Here is a 10604-nt window from a genome sequence, read left to right on the forward strand (position 1 = left end):
CCTACAGTACAGAGGGGAAGAGTGAAGATGAAGCCTGTGTGCGGCCATCTTGGTGATGGAGAGAACCAGGAAGTGTGGATATGGTGATTGGTGCAGCTATGAAAGTGAGGGGGTTCCACAAAAATAAATAAAGGGATCATATGTTGTAGGGTGGTCATTCTCAGCAGCAATTGACATGTACACTCCATGAAATAAAGGTTCAAGCAGCAATCCCCAGAGAAACCTATATGAGTTTAAATAATATACTGTTAGCATCTTTCCCTCTGAGCATGTCATTTTTTACTTTAAAAAAATAATCATGTTTAGTGTTAAAAAGCATGATTTTATACTCGGGTTACCATGGTGAGCTTTGGACAGCAATGGGCTCTGGGGAGAGCTTCATCTTTACATCCCAGACACTTAATATTTCAAACGCTTATGTCTCATGAACGAAGCGTCAAATTGAAGAAATAAAAGCAGCGTTGGAAAGAGGAATCAAAGTAAATTATTTAAAGCAAATATAAAAAATAATATGCAAAAAGGCGATTAGGAGCAGACTGCTGCTTTAACCTTTAGAGTGCCAGGGGACATCCAGCACTTCCAGGTTCACATGACTGTGCCAGGCCCCAAATGCTGGAAAGGGAACAGGAGGGGGCTCTTCAGTTTTGGGCCTGGTCAGTTTTGGGCCTGGTCGTTGTGTTCAAGTGGTGACTGATCACCTCCTAAAAAACAAGCAAGGGCCTATCACCGGGGTGGCCAACTCCAATCCTCAAAGGCCACCAACAGCTCCGGTTTTAAGGATATCCCTGCTTCAGCACAGGCTGCTCAGTCAACGAGGTAGTGGCACTCTATTAAATCGTTTAAGCTTGTTAGGTGCTTCAGAGCCTGATTGAAAAAAAGATGAAAAACAAGGCACTCACAGGGCTTTAAAATAACAAAAGCGGCTTGCAATCAAAACTTCGGTTCTCAAAAGGAAAAGGTTTTGTTCTTTTCAGTGAGTGTCCAGTTCTCTATAATAATTTAAATGGGTTTTTATTTTTTATTTTTAGTTATTCTGTTATACAGGTTGCAATTTCAGATACAAGTTTACCACAGTTATTGTCAGTAAAGAGAGGAGCTCCCTCTGCTGGTTAAACATAGAAATAAATATTATGTAACAAATTAAGGACAGTGAATATTGTAACCAAAGTATAGGCAACACTCCACTAGTGCTATACAGGCATACCCCGCATTATACTGTACTGGTTAATCTTCCAGCATCATGTGCATTTTGAACTGGGCCCAAACATTTGAACTTTGATGAATCCTTAGGTAAGAAGGCTATGCCAAGCAATTAGAGCCATTTTAGATGAACTTGAGAAGCAGTAAAAATACACTACTGCAGAATTCAAGACAGTGAAAGACACCAGCACCAAACCTTTATGACATCCTTGGACTGTGGGCTGGAGTAATCAGTGACTCAAACTGATGAAAAATTAAAGAAATGTAATACAGGTTTTTCTATACTAATAATTTGGGGGAGGGGGGTGCAATTGTTAAGTGACGTGCAATTGTTTCAACATTGTTTCATCCTTCTTTTTATCCTTGTTTTGCATATTTTGCAGGTTGATCAACGTCAACACCTTGTTCATGTAGGAACCACATCCAGTGAGACAGAACATCACTACTGGATAATTAAGGTAATATGTGCATTCCACTCAATTGGCCTATACCTGTACCGCGCATACATACAAATTCAATGGAAAGCATATGCGTTCCATACAGTTCACATAGAGCGCGCATGCGCAGCAGCATATCAACACAGCACAGTTTCATTAATGCATCGATTTTTTTTTTTTACTGGGGAAACTGTACAAGAGGGTACTGAAAGGTTTCTTTACTTTGCAGTTGCTTCCCGGTTGAAAATTCTTGTCAACTGAGTCCTCCGTGTGTTCCCCCCAAAAGCGGCCGCTGGGGTTGGCACTGGGTTGACTGCAGGGCGTCTGTCGTCACTTCTTCCCGGTTTTGAGTTTTCTCCTCCCTTCTTCTCCACTCAACACATTTCGCATGCTGTGGTCTTGCTTCATCAGTAGTGTATAATCGGAGGACTCCGGTGACAAGAACTCACACCGGGAAGCAACTGCAAAGTAAAGAAACCTTTATGTACCCTGAGTGGCAGTATCAAAATGTGAGTATGCCCTCAGAGGGATTTTATGTGTTTTGTTATGCATTATGCTTTAGTCCCTTATCTCTCCCCCTACTCAACTCTACCCTACCTACTGGTATTAGCTACACTGCAGCAACCAGGAACTACCAGGAAGCTGCAGACCCACAGAGGCATGTCTACCACGCACTCCCTCATCCCATGTGCAACTATATCTTTGGAGGAACCTGTTTTTTCCTTTTTGGAGGTTGAGTGGTCAAGACAGTTTTTATTTACTTATACCATATTTATATATTATTATTTTTTCTGGATCTTCTATTATTGACCCTTTTTTATTTGTTTATATTTTTTTTATGCATATATTTTGTGTATGTTGCACCGTGGCATCTACAAGTAACTCTAGTTATTGATTCACTAGAGTTCCATTGTAGAGTGCCACCAATAATAAGAGTTTGCATTTTTTCAACCACTGGGTGGTGCTGTAGTATCGTCTAGGCAAGCGCCAGTCAGTCTATTATTTGTATCTATATAGTACTATGACCCATTTATTTTTGTTTAAACTATTTGTATTGTTTATGAATTAAGGAATCTATTCAGCTGAGAAGACACAAGTACATGTAGTGCAGGCAAACGACTCATGGTAGGTAGTATATTAAACATATGTTGTATTATGTAAAGATAAGTATTACACGTACAAAATAGCAGTCCTTTAAAGCATATAATATGGTGTATTTATAAGGGTTACCTCAGCACCATCACTAGCTGTTCCCCACAGGCGGCGCAATGATGATTATTGTGCCACACTCCGTCCAAGACGATGATATCTCGAGGTGAAAGACTCCCCAGCGGGGCACAACCAGCAAGCCGGCGTAGCACTCAGCGAATTTGGCAGCAGCTGATGATGTCACCTATACACCACCAGGGCTTGATGCGGATGCTGCACTCACAAATGGAGTGCAACGATAGTCCAAATATAGTCCACAGACCAAAAGTAAATGTTCCAACGCATTTCGTAGTACACAACTAGTTAATCAGGGAATACAATATCATAAAACAGGCTTCTGTTTAGAATAGGATGAGAATGGGGGGGTGGTGAAGGGGTGTCTGAGCAATCACAGTGAAGGTCAAACACCTCACATACTGTAGCTGATCTTAATCAATAATCGATAGCAAAAAATATATATTGTGACAAACGGCTTCGTCAGGGGGTTCCGCCGTCTGTCCAGGCCCGCTGGAACATGGTCTTTTAGGGTGAGTAAATCAACGAGACGTAATGCAATGTTCTTTTTAGCAGGCTTCTGATGGTTTTATTCAGTCCCAGGCACTGGGACTGCAACACGTTGAAAACAAGTACAAAGCGAAACCCTGCTCCACTGAGCAATAACTAAACAAAGGATTTCCCTGACTAGGGTTGAGTGGCTTATCCACTTCCAACAAACAAAGTAAAAACTTTACAAGTGAACATAGGGCACAAATTATTTACCCTTTCAAGGGGAAAGGCTTTCTGCTTCCTGGCAGCAGTCCTGTCTCCAGGCTCTTGGAGACAGGAGAGGAAGCAGGAAACCAGCTTTATATATCTGATGTCCCAGTCACCAGGGCAGGTGACAGAAATCAGGCAGCAGACAATCTCCGGACTGGATTCCTCATCCTCCAGCTCCAGCACCCGTGAAACTGTGAGATGAAGTACATCCATTCTCTGGCTGCTCTTTCCAGCCTATAGAGGATACAAGCTCTCCAGTATTCTGGAAGCCCTATATATGAAATTTATTACCATTCCCTGATTTCTCCCATGTCCTCCCCCCCCAACTCAGACCTGGAGGGGTGAGTGACCATGGATATCATGGAGTGCATCCCTGACAACCCGTCAGCATTGCCGTATTTCATCCCTGACCTGTGTTCCACAGAAAAATGAAAGGGTTGTAGGCTCAGAAACCATCTGGTCACCCTAGCATTTTTCTCCCTATTTTGACACATCCAGGTGAGGGGTGCGTGATCTGTGACCAAACAGAATTTTCTCCCCATTAGATAATATTTGTTGGATTCCACAGCCCATTTTATTGCGAGACATTCTTTTTCGACTATGGAGTAATTTTTCTCTTTGGGATTTAGTTTCCTACTTTTTAGGGGTGTTAGTAGTTTTCTTTTTAAAGGAAGGAGGGAAATAGACTTAACATATATTGATTGCCTTACAAATATGCACTTTCTTCTCTCCAGGGTATGTGAGATACCTTTAATATATTTCTATATATTTGTATATTCTTTTAGATATACGTTTTAAATATTTGTATTTATTATATGTGGACACATGTAATGTAAAGGTGCAGTTTACTTACATTTCCCCTTGTTTTTCTCTTGCTTTGCGCCGTTTATATTAATAAATTGATATTTTACAACATAGACCCAGCGTTGCCCGGGATGTAATGTTCTCGCTCCCACTCTCTCTCCACTCCCTTCCACTCTCTCCACTCTCTCCACCCCTCTTCACAGCTCTGCCCCCCCCCCCCCAGTTTAGAGCTGCGCTCCCCCCACCAGTTCACATCTCCGATTTCCCCCCCCCTTTAACGCTTCTAACCCCCCCCCCCCCCGTTCACAGCTCCGTTCCCCCCATGTGTTTGGCAGCTGAGCTGACTGAGGGGGGAAGTGTGTGTGTCAGTTAGTGTGTGTGTGTGTGTGTGTCAGTCAGTGTGTGTCAGTATGTATGTATGTGTGGGCTTGCCCCCCCTCTCTCCTGACTCACTTCCCCCCCCCTGCAGACTGGATACCTGATGCACCCTACCCTGTGGCCCCTGGATCTGATACCCCCTGGATACCTGATGCACCCTTAGGCTGTGGCCCCTGGATACCTGCTGGCCTGTGGCCCCTGGATCTCTGATACCCCCTGGATGCCTGTGGGCCCTGCCCTGTGGCCCCTGGATACCTGATGCACCCTGGTTTTCAGTGAGGCGTCCTTTATTGTGGCCCTTAACTAAGCTAGCCTATGCCGTGGCCTCTGTCACTCCGGTCCCTGGTTCTCCACCCATCTTGTTGACTGATTTGGTTCCATCGCGTTCTGGGGCTGCGGTCTGAACACTCCTGCGCCTGCGCTGTCTTCGTGATGTTACCACGGGCACCCTAGAGGCGGCATGTAAACAATTCCAGACTACGTGATCCCCTGCACGTGTTCCCCCCCTCTCCACCCCTCCCCGGCGGTCCCCGCTGAGGGGAGAGAGAACAGGGCCCGCGGGTGGTGATGAGAAGCGGCGTGCGCTCCTTCCACCCTCCCCCTCCCCGGCACTCCCGGGGTCCCCGCTGAGGGGAGAGAAGAGAGAACGGGGCCCGCGGGTGGTGAGGACAAGCGGCATGCACTCCTTACACCCCCCCTCCCCGACGCTCCTGGCATCCCCGCTTAGGGGAGAGAGAACGGGGCAGGACAAGCGGCGTGTGCTCCTTCCACCACCCCTCCCCGGCGCTCCCGGCGTCCCCGCTGAGGGGAGACAGAACGGGGCCCGCAGGTGGTCAGAGCTGCGGGTGAGGGGGGGTGATGGGGGGGGAGCCGACGGATGAGGGGGGGTGAGCTGCGGATGAGGGGTTGTGATGGGGGGGAGCTGGTGGGGAGGTGAGCTGCGGGTGAGGGGGGTGATGGGGAGGTGAGCTGCGGGTAATGGGGTGGGAGCCGGTGTTGGGGTGGTTTTGGGGGGCGGGGGTGGCTCTTGCCAGTGCACGTTACCTCAGGTGGTGAGTAATCCGCAGGGGATGAATCTGCACTGAGGTTATTTTCTGAGTGTGGCAATTGGGTATGTGAGGTCATACATCCACGCAGGCCAATGAGAGGCGTGCGGGGCCAGGCCATGGACCAATCAGATTGGCCAGAGGGTGAGTGACAGACCAACGGACCAATCAGATTGCCCATAAGCACAGCAAACAATACGTTTTCAGCAAACAAACAATGTTTTCGTTTTTATAGATATAGATACATTTCTAGACATGGACAAAAAAGGTGTATTAAAGGCGCCAAACGGTAAAGGATATATCACACCAAATGCAGGGCCAAGGTGAGGCTCCGGATAGATGGGTTGTGCTTGAAAGAAATAAAAACAAGAACACAAAACATAGCGTAATACTGTAAATAAATGGGACAAACAACATTCAAGACTAGAGACTAACAGCTGAGATCGAGGTGAAAATATTTAAAAAACATTTAATAAAACATATAATAAAATATATACTATAACAATGGACATAGAAAAAAATAATAAGAATACACAGAATAATAAAATAACCAAATGGTTAAAATCAATGGTTAGGACCAGTACACTGTGACACCAGGTGGACTGCCCACTCACCGGACGGAAGATTTAAACAGGCGGTGGATAATTTGGAGAGTATCCCCTCTCTGCTGCTCGCACAGCTACTGCACCGGAACGGATCTACAGAGGAAGCGTTGCACACGCCAGCCGGCGTGTGTTTGTACTCTCTGTCTGCGCTCGCGGGATGGATGTCGTGCAGGTGGTAACGATTTCCCAGCAGTAGATTCGTCTGTAGTGGATACCAGCTGATTCGCCTCCGGATCGGCTCAAAAAGAAGGGACAGGCCCGGCGCCACAGAGGAGGTCCTTAAAAGCCACCCTACGCGTTTCGAAAGCGTGCTGCTTTCTTCCTCAGGGGTTCTACAGAAATGTCCGTTAATGTCCTTTAAATAGGAGTCTTAATTAATCCCATTTCACCTGTAGCACGCCTGCACATGCGCAATTGATATTCCAAAAAAGTCAATCAAGTTCAAATCGCACATGCGCAGTGCTACTTTTCTACAAGAATTAACAACTTTTGTTTTTATATAACGATTGTTTGCATAACGATCTCAGCTGAACATAAAAAGCTATAGCTAAACAAAGTAATGAATACAGAAAATGTGATACTAGTGAGTGAATGTGATGTGAAAAAATACATATAATTTATAACAATAACCTTATATGGGAATATGCCCTTAAAACAATAAATGTGATAATAAATATAATTAAATATATCTAAATAATCTAATATGTGATATAATGAGTATAATGGTGTTATTTTTAAGTGTAACAGTAATAGTGTTTTCCTGTGGTCTAATTAGAAAAATTAAGTTATAATATATTAATATATAGGGAACTATGGATGTGATAAGGATAGTGTAATATAAAACTAATAGTGAAGAATAACCTATATTATAAATAGAATAATTAATTATTTAGCAAATGAATATATAGAATAAGTAAACATAATACATATACACAGTATTGCACATTAAACATATATATAATCAATTCTATATGTGGTCCAACTCAACCCAAAGGATTATACACAAAGATTAAGGAACAACTTGGATAAACTTCATGGGAAATCAAGTGACCAAAAACGCTTTCAAATCGAAGTCAACGTTGAGGCCCAATGGGGAAAGGGTACGGAGTTCATATATCCAATAGGATTCCCTCCTCCCCAGTTGGCTCACAGCGTTTCCTCCTCTCCAATTTGGAGTGATGGTTTCAATTGCCTTGCATTTTAAACCTGCAGGATTTTGTGCATGCCCTTGAAGAAAATGATGCGATACGTTGTGCGTAGTTAACCCTCTCTTTATATTATATATATGTTCATATAGGCGTCTTTGGACAGATCTAGTAGTCATACCCACATATTGCAGACCACAGGGACATTCGAGCAAATAAACTGCAAAAGAACTTTTACAAATGATGTGATGTTTAATGGAATAATTTTTAAGAGTGTTAGTAGATGTAAAATTGGATGATTTAGTACTATATTTGCACGCAGTACACCTATTACACGGAAAATATCCTTTATATGTGACTTCATTACGTGGAGTTGCCTGTAAGGTTGGACAGCTTGGAGCCAACTTTCGTCCAATGTTAGGAGCTCTTGTAAATACAATCTGAGGATGTTCGGGCAATATGCCCTCCAACTCTTTATCCTTTTTTAAAATTGACCAATATTTTTTAAAGATTTTTCGTATGTTTGGTGCCATTTGGTCACCATTTGAGGAAGAAAGCAGCACGCTTTCGAAACGCGTAGGGTGGCTTTTAAGGACCTCCTCTGTGGCGCCGGGCCTGTCCCTTCTCTTTTGAGCCGATCCGGAGGCGAATCAGCTGGTATCCACTACAGACGAATCTACTGCTGGGAAATCGTTACCACCTGCACGGCATCCATCCCGCGAGTGAAGACAGAGAGTACACACACACGCCGGCTGGCGTGTGCAACGCTTCCTCTGCAGATCCGTTCCGGTGCAGTAGCTGTGCGAGCAGCAGAGAGGGGATACTCTCCAAATTATCCATCGCCTGTTTAAATCTTCCGTCCGGTTAGTGGGCAGTCCACCTGGTGTCACAGTGTGCTGGTCCTAACCATTGATTTTAACCATTTGGTTATTTTATTATTCTGTGTATTCTTATTATTTTTTTCTATGTCCATTGTTATAGTATATATTTTATTATATGTTTTATTAAATGTTTTTTTTAATATTTTCACCTCGATCTCAGCTGTTAGTCTCTAGTCTTGAATGTTGTTTGTCCCATTTATTTACAGTATTACGCTATGTTTTGTGTTCTTGTTTTTATTTCTTTCAAGCACAACCCATCTATCCGGAGCCTCACCTGGGCCCTGCATTTGGTGTGATATATCCTTTACCGTTTGGCGCCTTTAATACACCTTTTTTGTCCTTGTATTGTATTCTGACCAGGGGGTCAGTTTTAGTATTTAGGCAGCCCCTGCAAAAAGTCTTACCAACTTTGCAAGGTTTTATATTGTATTTACTCATTGTGTATTATATATCTAGTTAATGCTCACCTGCTCTGTGTCTCCTTATATTTCATGCCAAACCTGGCCCTACTACCTCCTTCCACATTACTGTTGGAAGTACTACTATACATCCAATAGCCCAAGCACGCTGCTTATGGGTCTCAGACTACTCTCTCACATTCTCCTCTCACATTCAAAAGGTAGCTAAACCTGTCGTTTTTTCCTCCGCAATATTACAAAGATACGCCCTTCCACTGTTGCTCAACAGCTAAAACTCTGACACAGACCCTCATTCTCTACCATCTCGATTACTGGAACCTTCTGGTGTCCGGCCTTACTGCCTCCCACCTGTCTCCCCTACAATCTATCCTTAACGCTGCTGCCACAATCACTCTAATCTTTCCTAAATCTGTCTCAGCGTCTCCCCTGCTGAAATCATTCTCCTGGCTTCCTATCAAATCCTGTATCTCACACTCAATTCTCCTCCTCACTTTTAAAGCTTTACACTCTTCTGCCCCTCCTTACAGCTCAGCTCTAATTTCTCGCTATGCACCATCCCGACTCTTGCGATCCACCCAAGGATGTCTTCTATTTACCCCTTTTGTATCTAAAACCCTCTCTCGCCTGAAAACTTTCTCACTGACTGCCCCTCACCTCTGGAATGCCCTTCCCCTCAATACCCGACTAGCACCCTATCTATCCACCTTTTAGACCCACATTATAACACATCTGCTTAAAGAAGCATGTGAGTAGCTCCGTGGCTGATACTATAGACCGCATACATAAAGCTTGGCCCCTTGCAGACGCACTTACCAGAACGCCCTCCTACTGTCTCTGTATGTTCCACCTACCAATTAGATTGTAAGCTCTTCGGAGCAGGGACTCCTTTTCCTAAATGTTACTTTTATGTCTGAAGAACTTATTCCCATGATCTGTTATTTGTATTATTTATATGATTGTCACGTTTATTACTGCAGTGAAGCGCTATCTACATAAATGGCGCTATATAAATAAAGACATACAGTACATACATCCAACATGACAAAGTATATAGTTAAATATTTATTTGTTTCTATCTCATAAGTAGGGTCTGACTTACCTTACCTCTCTCTCTCTCTCTCTCTCGTATCATCAAGAGGGTAATCTAAAGTTAATTTGCAGAATTTCAATAACCCTTGACATTTGTAAATAATTTATTTAGTAAATAAAGAGTTCAAATAAAAATAGATACATTTTATTGAAGAGTTTTAAATATATTCTTAGTTAAATATGTTACAAACTGACTTATAAATATAAATCTTATTTACAGATATTCATAGAGCTTGGCACCAGTTACAGATTAGTCAGGGTTTGTTTTTTGTTTTTTTAGGGCTTAAGTATCTCATGGGGGAATGAATTCTGGATGGTGGGTATCCGTAACGTTTAGAGATGTTATGATCCTTCTGCCTCTGAACAAAGCACTGTAGCCTCCCCTTGGAGGTATGTTGACAGGCTTACTCCCTCTCCAGTTGTGCTTTCCATTTCATAGCCTCTTTCTCCTCTCTCTGTCCAGGTGAAATAGGTATGGAGACCTCAAGCTCTTGGAGAGGCTGTTGACAGAAGGATTGAGTGGAGTTGTCCACTCTACTGGGTACATTGATAGGAAGCTGCAGGTTAGAAAGCTGGTGCTGCTGGTTAGAAAGCTGGTGCTGCTGGTTGAAAGGAGCTGGAATGGGGATAGTGGT

At 43.5% G+C, this 10604-nt stretch overlaps 1 long non-coding RNA gene across 1 annotated transcript; it reads left to right on the forward strand.

Annotated features, from left to right (window-relative positions):
• Positions 1–21: 21 nt before the first annotated feature.
• LOC142462951 (uncharacterized) lies at positions 22–2763 on the forward strand. Its single transcript, XR_012787296.1, has 3 exons — positions 22–104; positions 1584–1658; positions 2708–2763. It is a non-coding gene; the product is annotated as an uncharacterized LOC142462951 (long non-coding RNA).
• The last annotated feature ends 7841 nt before the right edge of the window (positions 2764–10604 follow it).

Source organism: Ascaphus truei, chromosome 11 (genome assembly GCF_040206685.1).
Source record: "Ascaphus truei isolate aAscTru1 chromosome 11, aAscTru1.hap1, whole genome shotgun sequence".
Lineage (NCBI taxonomy): Eukaryota > Metazoa > Chordata > Amphibia > Anura > Ascaphidae > Ascaphus > Ascaphus truei.